The 26463-nt window shown below is 40.1% G+C and overlaps 1 protein-coding gene across 1 annotated transcript in view; it reads right to left on the bottom strand.

Annotated features, from left to right (window-relative positions):
- The window catches only part of LOC105383202, a 119390-nt gene that overhangs the window by 76757 nt on the left and 16170 nt on the right, over nt 1-26463 (bottom strand). Inside the window, exon 2 of the mRNA XM_048628407.1 lies at nt 17965-18056. The gene's annotated coding sequence lies outside the window, so the exon portion shown is untranslated. The remainder of the gene's footprint in view (nt 1-17964; nt 18057-26463) is intronic.

Below are 26463 nucleotides of genomic sequence, written 5' to 3'. Positions count from 1 at the left end.
TTCCTAGGTTGCTGTAGGTAAAGTACATTTGTGAATTCCGTAGTTTATCGAAACTATGTTTTTTTTTGTAATAACTTTCTATGTACTTGCTGCTCAGTTACGATATTACCACTAGGCAGGTGTACAAAATGTTCCAGAAACAAGATTTTAATAAAAAATAACTAGATACTTAGCTATTTATTTGTAAACATTTTCACCATTAATCTCCGCAATAATCTTTCACTTTCGACGTCGACTGTCCCGCACAGGCGTCTTTGATTAAACTTTTAAAAGGGTACTGCGTGAATCGTTCACATCCAGAGGCCAGATCAAACACAAGTCGTACACCCCCCAGCACCCAGTACCTACCGCGGCACATTAAAGTGGCCCTTCTCCGTATCAAACGCAACTGGAGGGTCACTCTATACTGACGAAAAACGTTCGAACAAGACCTGTCGTGCAATCGACACGTTTAATACGAGATAGAGTCGTGGCTCGCGTAGAAACGCTCCGAAGCGTCGTTTTTCGTTATCTACAGTGACCCCCCTGAAACCGATTATCCGTAAAAGTGTTTGATCTTTGCTCTCGTGAAAATCAACCATTTAATTACTATAAGTACCTACCTTTATTTTTTTATTTAGTGTGCAATAAGTATAGAATAGAATAGAATAGAATAGAATAGAATAGAATACTTTATTTGCGTAAAACATGGTATTACATAGATGTCAATATTATCGAAAAGTGCTCATGTTTAGCCAAATTATATTAGCATGCAAATCATTATTTCTAGAGTAGGTACTTACAAACTAATATTTACATTATTAACTACTCTAAAAATTCTTGTAGGCTATAGAAATTGTTTTCTGTTAGCCATTTATACAATTTGTTCTTGAACATATTAATATTTAGGGATTTGAGTTCATTCGGCAACTTATTGAATATTTTGACACACATAATAATACAACTTTTGCTATATTTAGCCGATTTAGGTACATCGTTATACACTAGTCTGTGCGGATTTCTTTGGGCTCTATTTCTCACATCGTAAGCATTCAAGAACAAGAATTTATGTTGCATTACAAAGACACTCATTTCAAATATGTAAAGTGATGGTAGTGGTAGCAAGCCAAGTCTCCCAAACAGAGGTTTGCATGACTCATCGGTAGGGACTCCACATATAGCCCTGATACATTTTTTTTGCGCAACAAATACTCTTTTGATGTCCGTACTATTACCCCACATTACGATCCCGTATCTTAGTATAGATTCCACGTAGGCACGATAGGATATGACAGCGGTTTTCTTGTTAGTAACTGTTTTTATTTTATTTAGTGCGTAGGCAAATCTATTCACTCTATTGCATAGGTTATCTAGGTGCAGTTTCCAGTTTAAGTCCTGGTCTAAGATAACACCTAGAAACTTAGTATTCGATACTTCTTTGATTCTGTCAATATTTAATTGAAAATTATATTGTGAATGTTTTGATTTATGGAATTGTATATAATTAGATTTGTCCAAATTAATTAATAAATTATTCATTTGTAGCCAATGTATAATATCTTTAATTGTATTATTAATTTGAATTTCATGGTCATTTATAGTGGAATTATTAGATGTATCGGATGTCATATTGGATTTATCAGATGACACAATTATTGAAATATCGTCAGCGAATAAGATACATTTGTGTCTTGTAACTTGGGTGATATCATTGATATAAAGTAAAAACAAGATGGGCCCTAGTATACTGCCCTGGGGTACACCGAATTTATTTATTCTAGGTTCGGATGAATATGACCTCTCTTCCTCGATTTCAATTTTTTTTATTACCACATGTTGTCGTCGCTCTGTCAGGTATGTTGATAGCCATTTGTGAGCAATGCCTCTAATTCCCATTTTTTCCAGTTTTCCCAATAGAATTTTGTGAGAAACGAAATCAAATGCCCTTGATAAGTCAAGGAACAGGCCAGTAGTCAGACGGTTTCTATTGAGATTACTAAGAATTTGGTTAGTAAGATTGTATATGGCCAAGGACGTGGACTTTCGTCTTTGGAAGCCGTACTGGTCGCCACTGATAACATTGAATTTAATACAGAAATCTATTAATCTCTTGTACATACATTTTTCAAGGACTTTGGATAATATAGGTATAAGTGTAATCTGGCGATAGTTGTCGATGTCCTCTTTGTTACCCTTTTTGTGGATAGGCCTTACGATTGATAGTTTTAACACTTCAGGGAATATTCCAGTATAAAATGAGAGGTTAATTAAATGTGTTAGTATAGCTATTAGTTGTTCTATGCTTTCCTTGATTATCCTTGTGCTTATTCCATCGTAACCTTCAGAACCCGTGTTATTTAAGCTCATTATTTCCCTTTTAACCTCATGCTCCGACATAGGACTAAGATAAAGAGAGTTTGTAATAGTATTTTTATTACTCACGATGGCTTCCATATCATTTGATAGTGGGGTGTTCGTTGTGTTAATGAAATTGTTATTGAAAGCTGTTGCTATATCTACAGGGTCTGTTATAATACTATTGTTTGTTTTAATTGATGTTATATTATCTTGTTGATTTGCATTGGATATTTGTTCTTGTATTACAGTCCATGTAGCTCTACATTTATTCTTGCTATTGTTAATAAATTTTATATTACTCTGTTGTTTAGAGTTATGTATGCATTTTTTTAGGAGGGCAGCATATGATAAGTATTTCGTTCTGTTGGCTATTGTTTTGTTTGCATAGTATTTGTACCTTAGTGATCTTTTTGTTTTGCAACTTATTTTTAGCCCTCTACTTATCCACTTTTGCTTGTCATGGATGTCGTTAGTAACTTTTTGCCTAATTGATGGGAAACATAAATTGTAATATAGACATAAGGACTCATGGAAGTTGTGAAATGCTAAATTTAAGTCTGATTCTTTGTATATTTCAGTCCATGAAAGACAGTTTAGGCATTCTTTAAACTTCCGAACGTTGTCTGCGCAGTAGTCTTTTTTGTATCTATAGTATGATTTTGGTTTATTATAATGCGTTTTCAGTACCGGTAAGCTGAGTAGCTGTGCAGTGTCGTGGTCTGATAGTTGTAGTGGTAGTACATCTGCTCGTGCTTCCTTAATGTTACTCAAAATGTGGTCTATACAAGACTCCTTCCGAGTTGGAACATCTATATGAATTTGTAAGTTATAGTTATTACAGAGATCTTGCAGCTTCTTTGTTACTATTCCCGGCTGTAGAGTGTTAATGTTGAAGTCACCGATCAAAACAATGTTAGTTGTCCGTTTATATTTGTTATTTATTTCGAATAAAATGGTATTAAGTTTCTCCAGGAATATATTGGGGTCAGATGTAGGAGTTCGATAAATGCAAATAATAAGCAATTTATGTAGCGGGATTTCGATTCCACATACTTCAAATTTTTTTTGGACGGCATATTTTTCTATGAAAGATAATTTGTTGTAGACTATGCCGCGTTTTGCTAATATGCAAGTTCCGCCTCTTCGTTGTTCCCGGCAGAAAGCGGCTGCTAGTACAAAATTATTGATTTTTAAATAATTTTCGTATCCAGATTTTAAGAACGTTTCAGACAAGCATATTATATCGGGATCGTTTTGAATTTCTTGCAATTCCTGTAGCGTTATTTCTAACAATTCTAACTTTGATAGTATGCTAGCTATATTTTGGTGGAATATCTTAAAATGAGGAGTTTTCTTATCTTTATTCTTCACGAAAAAATGTTTTTTTACTTATAACTGGGAAGTAGTGGGGTATTGTACCTTTTTTAGGTGTTGTGAGTAGCGATTCAGGGTCATTTGTAGAGTCTTTTTGTAGGCTCTGGTTTGAGCTTCGAGCAAAGTAGTATGGAATAGTACCCTTTTCATATATTTTTCCTTCACATTGGTCTGACTTGGGTGTTGTTGGCTTACTACACTTTAAAAGCACTTTTAATTGCTTGACATTTAAATATTTGTAATCGTAATCAATACAATCTATTTTATAGTTGATTGTTTTACACATGATTGAGATATTATTATATTTAGAGAATTCGCACTTCAGAAAATGGCAGTTTTTATATTCTTGGCATACGTTCATAATACAGCTGTTTAGGTCTGCCGCATTCAAATACCTGTTGCCGAAAATATTCAGTACAATTATATTATTTCCCTTAAATCTAACAATGAAATTGCGTAATTGTAACGATAAAACATTTAAATCATAGTCATTTTCGCCAATACAGATAACAAGTTTATCATTTGGTTCCAGTTTTAAATTGAGACTAGGCTTTAACACGTCCGCCGTTAGTGCACCTGGTTTGGTTTGTGATATGACTTCATATTTTTCGTATGTGGTGTGCTCGCGCGAGTGTAATAATGCAGACGCGAGGTTGACACATTGTTGAGTTCCGAATAGATATATTGTTCTATCGTGTTTTTGCCGTGCTTTTTCATATTCATTAGGTATCTGTTTAGGTAGATCTATTCTTGGTGACTCTAGCTTCTCCTTCAGCCTCTCGATTTGGTTTGAAAGGTCCAATATTTTCCCTTCGGATATTTTAAATTGTTGCTCTAGCTCTCCAATTTTGTTTTGTAGGGCTGCGAAGATGTCATTCTCCGAGGGCATAATGTGCTGATATTCTATAGAAGATTTTGTGGGCGTTCTTAATTTTTCAAGTGGCTTAGGACACCTTTGTTTCTTTTTGGTACTCTGTGCTTGAGAGTTTGGTAACGGTGAGTGGCAGAGAGTTTTCAATGTACTGTTTTCCTTTTTGAGCTTCGCTAATTGTCTGTTAAGGTCGCTATTTTCTTGTAAGATATTCTCTAATTCGTTCTGCGTGCTGGCAAGTTGAATTTTAATTTGGGAAATCATATCTTGCATCTCCTGTACTGTAATTGAATCGGTTATTGTGTAATCAACGCTCCTCGATAGTACTTGTTCTAGTGTTTTAGGGGAGTCATCCAATGTGCTATTTGGTGTGAGTACCTGAGAGTCATCAATTTGAGAGTCTATGCTTGTTGAAGCAGATTTTGGCATCTTTGAATTGGATTTAGGCGAAGAACCTTTCTTCCTCATGGTGATAAAAGATGGTTCACTGCATGTTACGGAGGGTGTTGAAGGTTTCTGTATACAAAGTTTACATTGCCATTTTTTTTTGGCTGCTGGGTCCATTAAGCGATACAATTTGTCTGAATATCCAGCGCAGTCGAATTCGTATCTGCTATTACATTTCGTACACAATATGGTGTCCTTTGGATCTACTGCTTTTCTACACTTTCGGCATGTTACTAGTGGTGACATCTTACGATTGACTTTGGAAGTTTTTGGCGCCTTCGCCGACATCGTATTGTTTGTTTCTTCCGGTATCTATTGATCGAATAATGAAGTAGAAGATCTAGCGTAGGAGTTGGTTTGGCACCTCACCGCTAGATGTCGTGACTGAGTCCTTTGTGTTGTGATCGCTGATTGGTCGGCTTATATTTTTACTAGTAGTTTCTGAACGTATCCAAGTTTATTTGTGCTGGCAACACTCGCGTATCCTTCAATGGACTTGTCAAAACAAAGTATCTATTCTGTGAATTTATTTTGAGTTTGCGCTTGTGCAGTATTTACTTTTGCTTTGATTGGCTCGTATTTTGAAAAACAAGGACCGTTATCAAAAATTTAACCGATTTAATAGACTCCAGTGTGAAATGTTTATGAAAATACAGGCGGGCTCACCGTTCTTCAGTAATATGGATGTCTGGATCTCACACTTATAGGTTAGTTGGATATTTTTATGAATGTTTCACTACTAATTGATGAGTAAAATCATTTATTTCTATTTAATTATAACAGAGGCAACAAAAGCTTTGTTTACGTTTCGACGCCACAGATATATGAGTGGGCTAAGTAAATAGAGAAAGAAACAAACCAGTTTAAACCTATCCATAGATTTTGATTATACTACGAGTACCTACTTATATTGACGTAGCCTTCTTTGATTTCAACATATTATTTTTACTAAATAGGTATGAGGTACCTAATTTTTCAAACAAATAATAAAAATCTCTCAATACAAGTATTTTTAACCGCCACCGGTGGCCACTTCAACGTGTATTGGACTGTACATAAAGGTAGAGCTGTAGTGCTACACTCGCGAACAGAAAGGCCGACACAGAGCAAACATTTCACGAGGTAATTGTGTTCACGCGCTGAGACCTGAGAATAACATTCTAATGGCGTTATCAAACAAATTTCCATCCAGAAATTGTTGACTTAATGTCGAGTAAGTATTGGAAAATTAGGAATTACCTAAATATTTCAATTGTTTCGTCGGCACACGGCCCGTTTGCTAACGTAAACAGAAGGTTTGCTAAAATGAAGTAGGTAAGTGACTACAATAATTTTAGTTATTTATTTATACCTAAGTAAGTTCTAACTAAACAAGATTTAAAGATATTTCATGTTGATCTCCAGGTGAATCCTGTGGCCATGTGACTATACCGTGTATGTACTACATCTGTTCAATGAGTGTCTCTTTTTCATCGTAAGTCTGAGTCTAGTTTCAAACTAGGTTCCCCGAAGAGTCCAATCAGCCGCTCGCTCGCACCGCGACGCACCACAAATCCAGGAGGGTCACTCTATACTGACAATAACAAACGAACGAGAGTGTTATATATCGGCACATTTAATACAACGAGATAGAGTCGTGGCTCTCGCAGTAGCGTTCCGAAACATGGTTTTTCTTCATATAAAGTGACCCCCTTGCTCCTTAAACAAAGGCAGGCAAATAAAGCAGGCTTAAGTCCAGATCCAGATGATCCGAGCCCTGAGGGCCTCCTCCTGCCCCCCGCCCCCCGCAGGCTGCGCGGGCCCACAGATAACGAGGATTCCGTAGAGTAAGCAGGACAATAAAACCTATAAATAACCTCGCTGAAGATAAAGAGAACCCTGTCGATTTTGAAACGGCTGAACTTGGATCTGCTACACTCGCGATCAATGCAAAAGTTCTAGTGATAATATTATGAAGCACTAAATTACTTCTAAACGTCTTGAATATTGAAGTTCATTTAACAGAGCATCAGAATATTACCAACTAAAAACATGATATATGTTTTTTTTTTTAAATTAGGGCCATTTGGTGTTGACAATTTGTAAGTGGAACTTTTTTATTACTCGTGTGTGTACTATAGAAGAACTTGAGTCTAGCTAGATTATGTCTATGATGTATAATGTCTTAAAACATATTTCAAACTTTAGAATGGAACATTCCCTGAGTTAAGTTTTTACCTAAAATCGGTGAAACGGAAAGACAAGGCCGACCTTACAATAGTATTTGTCGAGGGGTCGAAACGAATAAGTCAAGCAATAATTATGATTGACTCGCCTTAATTGAACAAATTTGATGGACACAAAGATTTGTTTACTTAACCTTTATTGTGACCCGTCGACGCAGCAGTCATCTGTAATAATTAATGATCTCCGCTGCCGTCTACTTAGATTAACAATATACTTACGAACATAAGGTGTGTCTCATACAAAAACCAACCAAAAAACGGTCTACACTACATTTTGTTTAATGTCAAACCGTTTTATGTTCAAACTAATGACAACCAATGTACCAATGAATGAAGTCACAAAACAATTAACCGAACTAATAGGTAGCAATGGGGTGTTATTTGTCGAGACTTTTCTTTTTCACTGACACTTGTAACGTTCCCTACCTATCTACCTATGGTCCCTAATGTTTAATTAATGTTTTTATTTATTTATTATGAAAAAATAAGAAAATAGGTTTAAGTTTAAAAATGAGTTTTATTAAAGACATGTACGTTTACAACGTTACACACTTCATCTTGTCCGTATATTGTTAATCCGAGCCCGGCGGTGTTCAATAATAAATTGGCAACAGATCAATCAGGCGAGCCTTTCAGCAAGTTGTGAAATTGTAGTTGGGGAACTATTCGGGCGGCGCGGGGAACAATTGTTTCCAGCGTGCGGTCGTGCCGCGCCGCACGGCAGCACGTGAGGGGTTCCGCCAATCACAGCCCCGCAACCTCCCGAGTGTAAAAGTGTGTGTTTGTAAATTACTTTTTTCCTATACGTTCTAGGTCCAGTCCATGGGAACAACTCTCATTAACACGAAAATAATTAGTACTACTCGAACATACCTAAGCAGCTGTCAATTGTTTCAGTGCATCACCATCTCTTATATATTTTTAAAGGAAATAAACATTTTTACTTTTACTTACTTTTACATTTTGTAAGTGGAGCTTTTTTTATTCATGAGTTTAGGGACGACTTGCACAAACATATTCAATCTAGATTTAGTGTTAAATCTCGATTTAATCCATAAATTTATATGGATTGACATTTCTTAAATCGAGATTTGACACTAAATTTATTTATTTATTTAATTCTTTATTGCACAAATATAAAAATACATGCAAAAAAAAAAAAGGAAAAAGTATGCAAGATGAAAGAACTAAAAACTAAATAGTCACTTAATAATTATCTTAATATATAATAACAATACATTCAAATAAAATCTATAAAATAAAAATATATAATAAAATCTAGATTTAATACGTTTGTACAAGTGGCCCTTAATACATGATACGAGGTAGAACGCTAATCTTGTGTAGCTCAGCCTTGACATGAAAGACAGCCTCGCCGATAGCAGACCGCGGTATCAAAGGCTACATCTAATCGAGGCACGGAGGACGGGACGAGCTGCGAGCAGGCAAATTATAGTCTGAGCTGTGATTGATACTAGACTTTCGATGGAACATGTAGCTTCGCGAAAATTTTGTCTTCGTCTTCACGTCTTTATTCACTGACACGAGGAAACACAGGTTACATCATTCACTGCTGGACGTATGCCTCTCCCAAAGCACGCCACTGGATGTTGTTTATATATAGCTTTCCATATACAATCATTACCAGCCACCTTTCGCCAGTCGTCTCCCCGTCTAGCCGGAAAGTGTCAGTCCTACACTACGTTTACCTAGTCAAATATCATCGCGGTTCAGTAAAACACAAGGATAGCGTAGAAATCTAGAGTACAGTACTCTACTTGGAGTGGTGTACTGTCCTCCAACCAACGTTTACTTCTCTTCCCTAGAATCTGTCCTTGAAAACCATATGTCCAACTACACGCACCACTTAGTCATGGGTGACTTTAACACTGATCTCCTTGTTTCTGACACTCGCTCCCGTAAATTCCTCTCCATAGTCGATTCTGTCAATCTCAAAGTCATGCCTTTAATGGCCACTCATCACTCAAACACTGCTGACACTCTAATCGACTTGATACTTACATCTGATAGCTCCCTTATTGTCAATCATGGCCAATGTCTAGCGCCTGGTTTTTCTAGGCATGACCTAATCTTCTGCTCATATAAATTACGTATCCCGAAAACAAAACCAGTGGTCTTGCTCCAACGAAATTTTGCGAAGATGGATGTGGAGAAGCTCCAACATGATGCTTCCTTGATTCAATGGAGTGATATGCAGGACCTGCCTAACATTGACGACAAGGTTGCATTCCTATGTTCCAACATAATTAGGATTTTTGACAAACATGCTCCAGTCCGTCCTGTAAAATTAAAGCATCGTCCTACTCCATGGATTACCGACTCCGTCCGAAAGGCTATGGCCCATCGTGACCGGCTATTTCGTCGGTACAAAAAAGATCGGACCGATGAAAATTGGTCCTCTTGTAAAGTTGCAAGGAATCGGTGTAACAAGCTGTGTAGGAACGCTAAACGCCGATATATTTTTGAACAAATCGAATTATCTTCACCTGCAGGGATTTGGAAATTCCTCAGGTCTCTTGGCGTGGGAAAACCTCCAAAAGTTGATGCTCAAATACCATTTGACATTAACCATCTTAATGTTCACTTTTCCTCGCTTCCCCCATTTGATCCTCAAATTAAGATATTATCTTTAAATAACATTAAGAACACCATAATTCCCGCGCCAGACATTGACTCATTTAAATTTTCACCAGCTACACGGGAGGAGATCAAGAAGATTATTCTTTCACAGAAGTCCAAAGCTGTGGGTCATGACAACATAGGACGCATTATGATTGCAACCCTCCTCGATATCCTCCTCCCTGCCATAACACATATTGTCAATCATTCACTCTCCTCTGGTCAGTTCCCAAATCTTTGGCTCAAAGCCTTCGTGCTTCCTCTTCCCAAGGTCCCTGTCCCCTCTGCTCCCAATGAATACCGCCCTATCTCCATTCTTCCCTTCCTGTCCAAAATACTTGAATCGGTAGTTCATCATCAATTGACTACGTTCCTAACGAAAGGCAATCTCCTAAACCCATTTCAGTCTGGTTTCAGGCCGGGTCATAGTACGACCACAGCTTTACTGAAAGTGACTGAAGATATCAGGTGTGCCATGGAGGATCGGCGGGTGACAATACTGGTCCTGGTGGACTTTAGCAATGCGTTCAACGCCGTCGACCACGACTTGTTGCTTGCCGTTCTTCAATGTCACAAGATCTCCGACCCCGCTGTTAGCTGGTTCTCTTCTTATCTTCGTGGTCGTCAGCAGGCAATACGCTGTGGCCCTTCGGTCATATCTGACTGGGCTGACTTGTCTGCTGGTGTTCCTCAAGGCGGCATTCTATCTCCCTTACTTTTTTCAACATTTATTAACCTTGTAACCTCTAATCTTAAATGTTCCTATCACTTGTATGCCGATGACTTGCAAATTTACAACCAGGTCAAGCTTGATGAGCTAGACGCGGGCATTGCTGGGGTGAACGGTGATCTCGAGCAGATACTTCAATGGTCTCGAAACTTCGGCATCTCCGTTAATCCCAGCAAATGTCAAGCCATAATCGTAGGGGGTTCACGGCTATTATCAGGTCTGGACTATGCTGCTGTGCCGCCAGTTAAATATGATGGTAGAGTGGTACCTTTCTCTCCAACTGTTACTGATCTTGGCCTGATGATTGACCAAAACCTGAGTTGGGAACCACAGCTGGACAAAGTGTCCCGCAAAATTTACGCCTCTCTCCACTCCCTTCTTCGCATGAAAAATTTCCTTCCGCAGCACACTAAACTCGCTTTAGTTAATTCTCTCCTTCTACCCATTATAGACTATGCGGATGTGTGCTACCTGGACCTGACTGAAGCACTGCTCAGTAAGCTTGAACGCTTACTGAACACCTGCATTCGTTTTGTTTTTGGGCTCCGTAAATATGATCACGTGTCTCAGTACCGCTCAAAACTAAAATGGCTTCCCATTCGCGATCGTAGGAACTTGCGTATCCTTTGTCTTCTTTTCTCTGTCCTCCACGAGCCTAATACTCCCCCCTATCTTAAGTCAATGTTCCAATTTCTTTCAGATACCCACTCCAGGCAGCTTCGCTCCTCTCACAATTTGCTTTTAGCTTTGCCCTCCTTCCGCTCTGGCTTTATGTCTGATTCCTTTGCGGTCACAGCTGTACGACTTTGGAACGATCCTCCTGACAATATTAGAAAAGCCCCTTCCCGCAACGTGTTTAAACGCTTAACTCGTGCTCACTACCTCAGCAAGTATGACAGCCTATCTTGAACCTAATGTAAATGATATTAATAATAGGTATATATTAATCTATTTCTTCGGTATACATATATATTTATAAAATTATATATTATAGTTTATTATTATATTATTTCTATTTGTGTATTCTATTAATACAAGTATATATTTATAGTTTATTATTATATTATTTCTATTTATGTATTCTATTTATTGTTAGATACAATAATTATTGAGTGACATTGCAATTTCTTTCTTTTTTTTTTCTCTTTTTTTTTGCACACCTTTAACATTATTTCTCCTGTACTTCCTGTGGGTTGACTGGTAGAAAATGCTTTTAGCATTAAGTCCACCCTTTGTACACTTATTTATATATTTGTGCAATAAAGGATTAAATAAATAAATAAAAAATACAGAGAGAAAATCTAGAAACTAGACTTGAGTCACGTGGACCTACAGCCAGTGGCCGACAGCGCAAAAAACAGTTAAAGATTTATTGAAGAAAATCAAAGCGATTCCTGTTGTGTAGACTTAACGGAAAAACGTTTATTCTGCGCCAACAGAAATTTTAATTATTTTCACGATTACAAAGAGATGAAAAGAAAAGGTACCTACGTGCCCCCAACAACACGGCCCTTCAGTATAACATAAGTATACTCGTACAACAGTAATATAGCTTCATACAAGGGACACGAGAACGATAAAAAAATACTGGGCCCATTACCGAACTCAATAATTCTTTGATCACATATTTATCTACAAACAGCCGATAAAAGATTTACGATAAGCTAATTTATAGTAGATTTACAGAGATTATGTCTACGTAGTTTGCCAGCTCTACAAACTATTAACTTAAATATCAATAAAATAACATACATTTGGAGCTAAATGTTCTTGGATAGGATTTGATTTTTTATTTTTACTTATCTTCAATGGATAAAGTTTATGTGGTTTTATGAAAGCCAACATTATAGTATTTCTGAGTATGGACAACTGAGATACTGTTATCTTGGCTGTACTGCTACGGATTATATAATTACTTATACCAAATTTCGTCATTAAATTATTATTATTATTTGATACTTTATTGCACAAATATGAAATATAAGTGTACAAAAGGTGGACTTAATGCTAAAAGCATTTTCTACCAGCCAACCTACAGGAGGTACAGAAAAACTAGTAGAAAGGTGCAACAAAAAAAAAAGTAGTTATTAAATGTAAGCAAATCCAAAGTTATTGCATATGACTGCTCACTACATCTATTCATTTCCTTTTATTTACTGGTGAGACATAAAATGTACTTATTTGTCCCACGGTTTTCCGCCCTTCCGTGCGGGGGTGCTATAATTACACTGTGTATCTGTGTGTCTGTGTGTCGGGAACAAACACGCTCCGTACGAGCGGAGAAGACTCATTATGAAACGAAATTAACTTTTACATTTCCTTATTGCCGTAGCCGCCATGTTTGTAGTGTAAATGTGTGCTTGATGAATGCTGGTGTTATGAGGTTTGAGTGTGTAATAAAGAATATCGTAGGTATAGAGGGATTAGTCTAGCTTGACAAAAACGAACGAACGAGAGGTGGAGGCAATCGGCACGTTTAATACATAAAATAAAGATAGAGTTGTGGATAAGTTAGCGGGGTAGCGTTCCGAAAATCAAAGTTTTTCGCAAACAAGAGTGACCTCAGAATAATGACGATGTTTATCTTCGCTGTATAGTTATTAATTCAAAATAAAAATGTTACAGCAAAATGTTTCAGTAACGTATATGTTGTTCATAAGCTGCCACGCCGCTGCTGAAATAAAAAAAACAATATTGCGATACACTACACTGTCGCAGTTCGCTTATTTCAGTAGGTATATGTGTAAGTACTGTAGGCACAAAAAATACCTATAAAGTTTTATGTAGACCTATAACCTAAATGTAATGTAAACCTAAAAACAAAGTTGACTGTAAAAAAATAATATTACAGGCAGTATTATCTAGCTAATACTATAAGCGCATATCATGATCATCGGCACGGGAAAGCAGCTTGAGCAATTTTGATGAAATTTGCTACTTATGTAGGAAGCTAAATAAGTAGCAAAAAGTACATAATTATAGACTACTTTTAATCCCAATCCCAAGGAAACTTTAAAGGAAAAACGGAGCTCGCAGGCAACAGCTATCCCGCCATAGATCAGACGCCTAATACCCAGTTGTATTTCAACTTACATTAATGTATAAAATCTGTAGTAAACTTGTGTTGCCGACAGTACCTACCAGCTAAAAGCTACATTCACGGAGCGAGTTACGAATTTAGCGTCCGCTCGAAAACGTTTAATAAAAGCGAAGGCACTCTTTGTAAACGCTCTCGCATCGACGCCGCCGTGGAAACTCGCTTTACGAATATATCACCAAACTGAATTATTCCACATTGGGACACAGACTGAGATTAGTAACACTCCAGAAAGGGCACTCAAGTTTAGTCAAAAAAATATATCTATAAAGCTATCAGCGGTCACTTCTAGCATCTATCTCAGATCATAAAAACTAAAGGATTCTTTCAGTCAGGCTAATATTTTAGTCTTGGGGTTGAGGCCTAAGAAGGTAAAACGAAGTGTCAAATTACAACAATACTATTTGAATCCGAGAACGCGTTCGCGAAAGGGAGCTTGTGGATGGTTAATGTGTCAATTGTTTATAGCGTGTGATATAACGAGTGAATAACCTTGTTCTAGATTTTTTTCTTAAAAAAACTCATCAACATAAAAATACGATAAGGTCCAAAAAAAACCTTTTACAGTTTACACTAAATACTTAGGTAAATGAAACGAATCTTCTAGCATGTTTCTGTATTCAGACTCCAATCATCAAAAGCGTGAATGATGTAAGGGTTAATGTGAATTAATTAAACGTTAAAATATATCCCAGCCAGTAGGTACCTTATATAATGGCCTGCTATTCTGGGCTGTACCTGGTATGTAAGAATTTGTGAATACGGTAAACACACTCACGAGCAATGAAAAAGGTCCGACCATGCAAGGTGAAGTGTCAGCGGCGGTCGGTAACACTCTTATTACACCTACCGAGTAGAGTGGCCGAGACAGTGTCCTCAGCCGAGCATTGCAAGCCGTACTTACATTGGTCGAGGATGCTGTCTGACCACTCTATCGGTAGGTGTAACAAGGGTATAAGCGCGGCTGCGGTGGCGCTGGCAGCGCGCCCCGGGCCGGTGCCAGCGCCGCGTGCCAGCGACCCCTGTCCAAGGTTCTCTGTGGCTCTACTGACGACATAGGCTATCTTTCTTGCTCCTGTATGCTTCAATAGTCAATAGATTGCACTTTTGTACCTTGTCATAGTATGTATACTTTCCGAAACTTACAAAAGTGTACCAATATTGAGTTGGATTTCATTCCTACTTCTACTTTATTCACATTCAGCTTTAGCGTAAGTACGCAATTTTCACAGCGAGATCGAATTTTCAGGAGATCTATCAGGATCAAACATTGATCCTACATGCAGATTTAGCACTTTATTATTGCCACAATACTTTCAAATTACTTGACCATACTTAGTGCACAATAATTATAAAATGTAAGGAAGCCACATAGGATTACTAAGATTTGTAAACTCGGGATAGAGTAATACTGGGCAAAATCAGGTAGTCTGACCACAGCCCACTGACACAGCCCCGAAAGCTCAGTTCACGCAAGATTACGTCCCCGCGCTCACATTAATTGACAATGTAGGGGCGCAAGCTCTCTTTGTATTGCCATCCGCGCGGTGGCCTAAAAACACGGTCTAATCAGAGCCCCCATCAGCGAAATGAACTCCGGTCAGTGGGGCGATGGTATCGGACTCTATTAACTTCCCACTAGATGGTCCCGGGTTCGAGACATTGCCCTTAATGAGACGGCTCAATGGAAGCCCATTTCGTTTGTTCATCTCGATTTGTTAACAGGAATTTTGTTGATTTTACTTCTTAATTTGAATAAAAGCGTCTATTGGTAGAATGACTCACTCATTCTACCAATAGACGCCAAAATAAGGATGAAAATACTAACTACCCCCCTTATTACAAATTTGAACTTGATACCTATGCGAGTTAAGTACAGATATTTTCATAAATAGCAAGGTATAATAAGTGCGTTTTGTGAAATTAGATATTTCATGTTTATACCTCGCAATACCCACCCTACTCTACTATACTCAATGTGGATAGTTTATTAATAAAAATGCATAAGTGTGACATTAGTGGATAGGCGAGGTAAGTAAACCTGCAGTACACGGCACACCTACTTATGAACTATGAGCTATGAGCAATGCAAGTATGTTACTTCGTTACATTTTACAATAATTCCAAGCTTATAAAATTGTGTTCCGACCTCTTTGTTTCAAGAAAACCCTTTGTGCTCAGATCAACTACAAATAGATTCGCAATCGCCGTGTGCACTATTCTCTTTCTCACTCAAACCATAGATGTTGCCGACAAAAAAATAAAACCTAAATATGGGGAAATTTAACTTATCATAATAACAAAAACAAAACTTGAGTATATCGTCGGTTGATAGGAAAAAGACACTAAAGGCTAATTTTTCAATAGCCAGACAAAAGTTTTGCTGGGAAATAATTTTGATGCTGTTGCGTCTCAATGTTTCTCAATGTTTGTATTACCCAGATAATATTTATCTGAATATTGAAAAATCAGCCTTAGTGAGTTTTTCCTGTCAACCGACGATATAAGAAAAAAAACTTTACTCATACTTATTTGATTTCAATATAATTATTTAATATACACAAACTGAGTGGATTGTATAATTCATTGTCTTCGTCCAATCGAAACAATCCTCTTCAAAATGTGCCGAACACAATTTTTGTATGTTTCCTTGGTTCCCAATTTGTGCGACCGGTAATGTCTATCCATTTTCTTGATATATTTTTTTCTGTCGGAAACCTATGAAAGAGATAAATGGATGAGCATGAGCATTATAATCGTGGGCCAAATAATTATGTGATGGGGTTTTTTTTAAAGGAAACACGTATTTCGTATCAATACAATAAACTTTATATTATACAGAAGAAATCACACATGGAAGAAAAAAAAAGAAACGAACGTTTCCTCACAATGAGAGGCACCTCATTTGAAAGAGGAGAATGACTTCTACAAAATACAATCTTCACAAAAACCGAATTCGTGCGCCCCATTTGTAAACCCAACCCGAGTCCGTTACAATTTCTAGTATTTTCTTTGCATACTATAATATTTGTGGGTAAAATAAATTTTCAATAACTTGCAACACCATGTGATTTGTTATGATATGGTACCTCGTAATTTTTACTTTAAACTGATACTAAAAGACCTTACAGTATTAAAATTAGTATCGTTTTATATTAAAATCGAGCCAATAGATAGTACTATGATGAATGTAAGCTTGTTAAACTTGATAGTATCTACTTACATGTGAAAATATATCTCATCCATCATTCCATCGTGTTTTCGTTCAATATGCTCTGTAGGTACAACCGAACAAAATCCACCCACCCATGTCACACACTCGTTAAGTGATGATAATAGTCTAATAAACTTAATAAACACCCACAAATCACTAGCAAATCAAAAATAAATAGCATTTAGAAAATTTTGTTGTAACTGTCAGCCTTTGTTTGGCACAGATTTTTCATTTGTTTCATTGTTTGGCACAGAGAACTGACGTAAACAGGCGCCACAGCAAAAAGGACAAAAAACATTTACAGCTTAACGTTTCTTTCTTACGCTTAAGGTAGCTAAGCGTCTCTTTTTCGCAATGTCAGAACTGTCACGATTATACCCCTGTGCCTTTGTGTTACTGAACCTTTTTAAAACATGACAAAGAGCCCGTAATCAATTTTGCCAACGTTTTATTTTGAAAAGTAATTCTTTTCAGATTTTACCGGTAAAATTTCTGTGCCGGCAAAATGGGCGGAGTGGAGAAATTAAAAATTAAAAGCAATTTCATGCTATACAATAGCTATACAATTAACCTATCAAGGCTTTCACAATTAAACAACGTGTTTGAGAAGGGCGTGTATTTTATTTGCAGAACGCTGGCCTACCTTTGTGTAGGAGGGGTTGGATGCCAGCTGTCGATAGTGACCCTGCTGTTGGACATAGGCCGCTTACAGGACTCATCTGGAGGGGTTTCTCTCACTTCACACTACGACGACTCAACACACGGTGAGCCAAAATTGCCCCCCAGGACGCGATCACAAATTTCAGTCATCGGAGATCGGTTCTTCAATCAATCAATCAATCACTCAATCGATAGAACAATAGACGAATACCATCAAAACGGCCAATGGCATCGTCGTTGTTTCGGCACGTCTTGACCCTCTTGACGCATTCTGGCCGCTACTCTTGCTGCACCGTCATAAAGGGCCTTCCACAGTGTTCAAAGTGTCCAGAGTGTATACCATAGAAGTAAATAAAGGTGTATACTCACTTGGTGTCTGGGGGAGTGGGTGTGGGGGGACAGCGGGCGGTGGCGCAGGCGGGCCAGCGCGCTCAGCAGCCCGTCCGTGGTGGCGACATGATCTGCAACAACACATGCAAATGGTCACTCAGAGGGCTGGGGCAGTTGCCGTGGTGGGGTCTTAGATCCTTGTAGGTAAATTGTTGAGGGAGATAGGGATTATTGTTATTTCTTGATCTCACTGTGCCTATTGATGTTGTTTTGTATTTGTGTTGTGTATTTTGTTAGTAAATAAACGATGTCTATGTTCACGGGGACTAGAGGCGTTGTGCGAGGTAAAAGGAAACGCCAAAGATCACGACTTACGAGGTGAGAGACTTCTATGTGGTCCACGAAAGGACACTACCCATGTGCCATGTGTAACCTGTACCTTATACCTTTGTGGGTTTGTCAGTCTGAAATGCGGAGCGTATGAAATGAAGGACTGATAATTAATTTACTTTGGTATATTGTGGACCGAAACAAATTACAAGTATTTATAAAATTAACAATTTTACAATTGAGAAGAAAAATCTAAGCGGGAAAAACAAGAGGCGGGCGAGTGTCTACGGCTACGTTCAAGGAGCCAGTTCCCGAGCGCCCGCCGGAAGTTCGAGCGCCCGCCGGAAGTTCATATTTCTTCCTGCGACGACTTCGTGTGATTCACCAATATTAGTACTGCGGAGCGGAATCACAGAGTAGCGGGTTGTGCCACTACATATACTCCCCCGCCGAGACCGTGACTACGGTCGATGGTGTGTAGCCGCGACGGGAATCGTACTACTCGTCCACTCCTGGTCCTCTTCTCTGGCATCGTTGCTGTGGCTGGCTTGAGTGCCGGCTTGGTTGGCTGGATTGCAGGCTTGGTTGGCTGGAGTGGAGGCTTCGTTGGTTGGAGTGGAGACTTCGTTGGTTGGAGTGGAGACTTCGTTGGTTGGAGGGGCGGCTTCGTTGGTTGGAGTGGAGGTTGCGTTGGTTGGAGTGGAGGTTTGCTCTGATGGAGTGTGGTCTGAGACGTCTTGACATCTTCTTTCATGATGTATGCTGGCTTCAGACGGTCTATGGTGACGGTGAGCTCTCTTCCTTTCACGTCGAGCGTGTATTGTTTGGGACTCCTCTTCAGTACTCGGTATGGTCCCTGGTATGCAGCTTCAAGTGGTCGTCGCTCTGGACCCTGACGCAGGAACACATGGGATGCTGTGCTGAGATCCTTCGGGATGTAGAAGGGTCTTTTGTTGGAGTGCCAGGCTGTAGGTTGAGGTGCGAGCTTGTTCATATGTCTGCGGAGTCTGCATGCGAAGTCCGGGACGTCACAGGGCGCGTCGTCTGATGTGGAGAAGAACTGGCCGGGTAGTCGGAGTGGTTCCCCGTAGACCAGCTCGGCTGCTGAAGACTGGACGTCCTCCTTCCATGCGCTGCGGATGCCGAGGAGAACGAGAGGAAGAACTTCTGTCCAGCTTGGGTTGTCGTGGCAGACGATTGCAGCTTTCATCTGGCGGTGTAGCCTCTCGACGAGGCCGTTGGCTGCAGGATGGTATGCTGTGGTGGTGAGATGGGTAGCGCCCACCAAGGCTGCGATTTCCTTGAAGAGCCGGGACTCGAACTGGCGCCCTCTGTCGGTGGTGATGCGCTCAGGAACACCAAAGCGCGCGATCCACCCAGAGACGAAGGCAGCTGCGCAGGTGTCTGCAGTGATGTTAGCGAGGGGGTACGCCTCAGGCCAACGAGTAAAGCGGTCGACTATCGTGAGGCAGTACCTGTAACCATTCGAAAGAATTAAGGGGCCAACAATATCCATGTGGATATGCTGGAATCGTGCAGAAGGCAGTTTGAATTGAGACAGAGGTGCTGAAGTATGTCTTTGAATTTTGCTACGCTGGCATTGCTGACATTCTTTGGTCCACTGTCGGCAGTCTTTTCTTATGCCTGGCCATACGAATCGTTGTGTGACCAGCTTGACAGTTGCTTTGACACCAGGATGACTGAGGTTGTGGAGGGTGTTAAATGCGATGCGCCGGAAAGATGGTGTGAGGTACGGCCGCTGGTGATGATCATCCGTTGAAGTGTCGCAGTAGACAGGTAGATCTGCGTGTGGAGTTGTAACTTTGACTAGTTTTAGGGCCGAACCTTTCTGCAGCAGGTCTTGTAGCTCAGCGTCGCCTTCTTGGCTTTGAGCCAAGGACTGGTAATCTATGGAAGTTGATGATAGTTCCTCTATACGAGAGAGTGAGTCGGCTACTACGTTTTCTTTACCAGCTATGTATTTGATGTCCGTGCTGAACTGGCCGATGAAATCCAGGTATCTGAATTGGCGTGGCGAGCACTTGTCACGGCGTGTGCTGAACGCAAATGTGAGCGGTTTGTGATCTGTATATATTGTGAAGGTTCTGGCTTCTACCATGTACCTGAAGTATCGGATAGCCTCGTAGATTGCCAGCAGCTCGCGGTCATACGGGCTGTACTTCTTCTGTGCCGGGCTCAGCTTTCGTGAGAAGAAAGCGAGTGGTTGCCACCCGCTCTCGTTGCGTTGTTGGAGGACCGCTCCTATCGCCACGTCGGAGGCGTCGGTCTGTATGGCCAGCTCGGCTTTCATGTCCGGGTGAGCTAGAAGTGCAGCTTGGGATAGGCTCACCTTGCATTCGTCAAATGCCGTTTGCAGCTCAGGTGTCATGGTGATGGGCTGTGATCCTTTTGTGTTGGGCCCTGCTAGGAGTGAATTGAGTGGACCCTGTATGGCTGCTGCTTCTTTGATGAAACGTCGATAAAAGTTCATCATACCCAAGAATCGACGAAGCTCCTTGATGTTCCTGGGTGATGGGTAATCCTTTATTGCTTGGACCTTGAGATCAAGTGGTCTGATGCCGGCCGCAGATACAGTGTATCCTAAGAATTTCACTTCTGATTGGCCGAAGACGCATTTTGATGTGTTGATCAACATCCCATACTCCTTCAACTTCTGGAAGAGTAGGTGGAGATGCTGCTTGTGCTCTTCTTCTGTAGCTGAAGAGACCAGAATATCGTCGATATATCCGTAGCAGAAGTCTAGGTCTCGTAGGACTTCATCGATGAATCGTTGGAATGTTTGAGCTGCGTTTCGAAGTCCGAAGGTCATGTATGGAAACTCAAACATCCCGAACGGTGTGGTGATCGCTGTTTTGGGTATGTCGTCTTCAAAGACTGGTATTTGGTTGTACGCCTTGACCAAGTCTACCGTGCTGAAGATTGTCTTGCCTGACAGCTGATACGCGAAGTCATGAATGTGACGTACCGGATATCGGTCTGGTATAGTGCGAGCGTTTAGCGATCTGTAATCTCCGCATGGACGCCAACCATCATCCTTCTTGCGGACGAGGTGGAGAGGTGAAGACCATGGGCTGTCTGAGGTTCGAGCTGTACCGCTAGCGAGCATGTCGTCAAACTCCTTCTTGGCTATTCGTAATCGCTCTGGGTCTAAGCGTCTTGGGCGGCTGGATACTGGTGGGCCGGGTGTTGTTCTTATGTGGTGTACTGTATTGTGCCTGGGAAAATCAGGTTTACCGGCTGGACGGGTAATTTCAGGATACTCTCTCAGGATACGGTGGTACGGTGTGCTGTCTATGAATGTGCGGACTGATGCGATACTTTCTGTACCTGATTGACGTGGGACTGCCACTGTAAGTGATGTGAGTCCATCGATGAGACATTGCTTGCGGCAGTCGACGAGTAGGTTGTAGAAACCTAAAAAGTCGACTCCTATTATTGGCTTCGAGACGTCCGCGATTGTGAAGCGCCACTGGAAGGCGCGCCGTAGGCCTAGGTCTAGGTTGATATTAATGTATCCATATGTGGGTATTACTGTACCGTTAGCGGCGAATAGCTCGTACTTGGCTTTCTTGCGATGAGGCACCCGAACAGCTGACCGAGGGAAAACGCACAAGTCTGAACCCGTGTCTATAAGATAGCGTATCTTGGACTTCCGGTCGGTTATGAACAGGCGGCCTGTAGTGATAGGGCAGATGCTTGCCGCCTCTAGTGGCTGCCCGTCTCGTTTCCCGAGTTATAAGTGCACGGGTCTGAGCATTTCTTTGCCTTTGGCCCAAATTGGAAATGGTACCAGCAGTATGAGTGTCCTTCAGGGTACTCTCTGGATCATGATCGCTGACGGTGTCGGGGTTGTGAGTTTGATCTGGATCGGTTACGCCTGTTGAAGTTTCTTTGGAAAGGACGATTCTGGGACTGTACCTTTACTAGCGCTTCCACTTGACGAGACAGTTCTTCGATTCTCGCTTCCCACGGAGCAACGCTGGCGGCTGGAACGCTGACTGAAGTGCTAGCGACGACGTGTGAGGGTTGCACCACGTCACATATCTGGTCTGCGAGTTCCGCCACCTCATCCAGGTCTACTCTACGCTGTGATGCTACGATAGGCTGCACGTGTGGGGGCAAGCGACTAGACCATACGGTTCTGATAAAATCATCCGGCATGTTGGGGCCTGCTAGGTGCCGGAGATGACGCAAGAATTCAGTCGGCTTTCTATCGCCGAGCTCTTCGTGTTGCATTAACTGAAGCGTCTTTTTCTCCCGTGATGCTAAATTCTAATTTAAGCTTATCGTACCTGCCTGTGGGTGGCGGCTTGGCAATCACATCCTTGACGATCCGGGCATACTCCTGTTCCAGTTGACACGACACGAAGTGGAATTTAGTTGAATCTTGAGTAATTCCAGACAATATGAACTGACTCTCAACTTGTGCAAACCATACCTCAGGATCATCGGGCCAAAATGGAGGAATGCGTACACTCACACGACAAACTTCACTTGAACCAGCGAGCACGTTACTTGCGTTTGCGTTTGTAATGGAATTTTCACTTGGACCACTGCCGAGTCCGCCGCCATTGCCGCTTGGAGATCCGAGTATTTCGCCGTCGTTTTGCGTGGCCATTTTCTTGTTTCTTGAAGGTTGATTTCTTGTCCAGGTCGTGGGTCACCAATGTGGGTTTGTCAGTCTGAAATGCGGAGCGTATGAAATGAAGGACTGATAATTAATTTACTTTGGTATATTGTGGACCGAAACAAATTACAAGTATTTATAAAATTAACAATTTTACAATTGAGAAGAAAAATCTAAGCGGGAAAAACAAGAGGCGGGCGAGTGTCTACGGCTACGTTCAAGGAGCCAGTTCCCGAGCGCCCGCCGGAAGTTCGAGCGCCCGCCGGAAGTTCATATTTCTTCCTGCGACGACTTCGTGTGATTCACCAATATTAGTACTGCGGAGCGGAATCACAGAGTAGCGGGTTGTGCCACTACACCTTATTATAACTTATTAAGTATATTAATATGTACACTGAACAATCAGTGATTGTTACCGCCACCTCTAAATCCTATCGAAGACACTAAAAAGTGCGAAAACGATGATGTTGGTTCATACTTAAATAATAACGCGACCATTTTCATTTAGATACGTAATGAAGCTCTAATTACGCCACTTAGCGAACTGCGTCTGTTATTGTTGGAGATATTGTCTCGTAATGAACTTAATTGAGCGAATAGGCAGGCACTCGGCGGGAGGTACTAGACTAGACGCTGTTATCTATATACTTGTTTATTTCATATAGTAGTAGGTATACAGACCTACATAATTAAATTTCATATAGTAGTATACGTACCGGCATTAAATTTCAGGACGTCTGTAACAGCTAGGTTTACGAATAGCTTTTGATATTCATGTACGGTGGCCTGCGCCTAAAAGTATACAGGCGGAGTTTTTAAAATAGCGATCTCTAGCTCACTAGCTGCTCAAGCACATCCACATAAACACCACTGCTACACACATCATACAGAACACGTCCCCGGATTTATAACAGATGTATCTGTTCCCTTCATCATCAGGGATCGCTATTTTAAAAACTCCGCCTGTATACTTTTAGGCGCAGGCCACCGTACTTAATTTCCTATTGGATCCTAGATGATATGCTATTCATAATAAACTATTACCTACATATTACATCATGGCCTCAGAAACACAACACATTTTAAACATCGAAATGAGAATACTTATTTTCTAAAGTGTAAAACGATGATTCTCCTAATTCCATGATGTAAAACATACACGTGTGTAAGCTTACAAACTTAAAATGATACGGTACGAGAGTACACAATAACATTAATAGACATGACAAGATATAACTGATGCTAACGGGCAGCGCAGAGCTCAGAATAAGTAGCGGAATGCTATTTATTTTCACAGAATATCCTGTGACACTCATTAATCTCGCGCGCCACAGACAGAGCAGCCGCGCCGCTGTCACGCAGACCGGCCCTCCGGGTCCCGCCATCTCATATTTACTTATATCCGGATCCGGCTTTTATTTACATTTACACGAGTCCTGTAAAACCACCTAATCTCTCGCAACTTATACTTACCCTTAGCAATCTATTTTGTTCCCTTGTTTACAATAGTAAATAATACGGGCTGGCCAGCTGGTATAGGATTTGCTAAGTATAGGGTATAGTTAAATAGTGAGTACTTATACTACCTTTTATTACTCGTCGTTAGGATGGGTCCATCATGAGGATCGGTTAATCATAATCATAGTAATACGCTTCTTATCGTTTTTAATCGACAGAAATTGTACTTCAATAGGTATTCTAAAATACCATGCCAATGTGTGTCGTATATTATACTACCTATATTTTAAATTTAGGTAATTATGTATTACTTACCTGTCGTCCCGTATTTCATGTAGCCCGGTCAACAACTAGGGTGTACGCAGTAACGTCACCAACATTCGATACAAAGTCCGAAACATTCCAAATTGGCTTTCGAATGTGAGTTCGAAATTCAAAGCCACACCGCGGCGCGGGGGGGGGCGCGGGGTCACAAACTTATCTAGTTAACATTCGGGCACGTACACCTGTACGTACTGCTTACGGTGCTTTTACACCAGAGATGTGATATTCTACGTTGCTTTAGATCAAAATGAAAATCAAAATATTTATTTCAATCAAGCTACGTTAGATATTCATTAATCAAATTCATTTATGCACACATACAAATCATAGCACTAGTGGGAACAGATTCCCTTCAGATCATCGCAGCATAGCTAGTCTATAGACATCTTTAAAGCCAAAGTTCGTCAGCACTACCTCCAAGTGCAGAACGATCAACAAAATTGATTTTTAATATATTTTATTTGATGATGATGATATTATATTATATTTTGTATTATTATTATGTATTAGGTATATTATAATATAATGTAGGAATATATTTATATATGTATGTATATAATTTGTATAGCTATTATGTATAAGTAAGTATATCTCTGTGTCTCGATTAAAGTAAATAACTTCTCTCCTCTCAGCCTATCGCACTACCAACCACTTTCTCGACATCACCAAAGGTTAACTGGTAGAGAATGCTACTAGCATTAAGTTCGCCTTTGTACAATGTTTTTATGTGCAATAAAGAATTTATAATAATAATAATAGCTGGATAGTACATGTTTGGTGGAAATTCACCCTTACTGTGTGTCTACTTTGTAACGGTTATTCACTGTAACTGACAGTGAAGATAGCTTTTGTCAGATTCGAGGAATTCCTAGCAACCGCAACATGACTGGCTTACAAAGCTGCAAGAGCTTATGTGCTTTTGCAATACCCTGTCTAATTAATAGTTTTACCTTGTATCTGTTATGTATTTATGTATGTATCCACTTGCGTGCCCTGCCCGGCCTGGCACGGTGTCTGAAGAGCTAGATCTGGGCCAGATCCCAACTCTTCACTGATAAAACCTAACTCTACTCGAGGTTACAGGCCTGCGTGTTCTGTATTCAACATTACTTCTAGAACTTTCGATTGGAAAGTTCTGGAAGGTTACAAATGGCTAGAGATTAATCATGCGGCTGCCATGTGAAACTTTACAGATACTGCTATTAAATCTAGATCTAGTTCTAGCATAGATTGAACACGGCAAACATCTCGTGCCTCGGCGGAGCTTCGAACTAGGAGTACACGGAATTTCCGATAGACGCTTTGACCAAGATTCTGTAACCCATTAGACCATGGAGTAAATTATTCAAATTCAAGGAAGTACTTTAATACCTCATTGTTAAAATTACAGTGAGATTTGTCAATTTTGGGTAAGTATATGTTTATACAAATAATGTTTTTGTCCCAAAAAACACACACAATATGAAGAAAAAAACTCCACTACTTAAGTATATGAAAATGATAATTACCGATGAGAAGATTCTAGACGACACAGCTGCCATAATTATTCATACATTCAACTTCGTGGTTTTGTCGTATGATTGATGACCATAATTTCCTAATAAAGCGCCTAAAAATACCCATAATATTCCTTAGTCTTTTTGTCTACATCATCATAATTATTTGAGAAGAGTGAGAAACAGTGTCTTGTATTTATTTATTTATTTATTCTTCATTGCACAATATACAAAAGTAATTATGTTCAATCAGGTGGACTTAATGCTAAAAGCATTTTCTAC

This window comes from Plutella xylostella, chromosome 20 (assembly GCF_932276165.1).
Source record: "Plutella xylostella chromosome 20, ilPluXylo3.1, whole genome shotgun sequence".
Taxonomy (NCBI): domain Eukaryota; kingdom Metazoa; phylum Arthropoda; class Insecta; order Lepidoptera; family Plutellidae; genus Plutella; species Plutella xylostella.
Note: the sequence above shows the minus strand (reverse complement) of the source record. Positions and strands in the feature narration are given on the sequence as shown.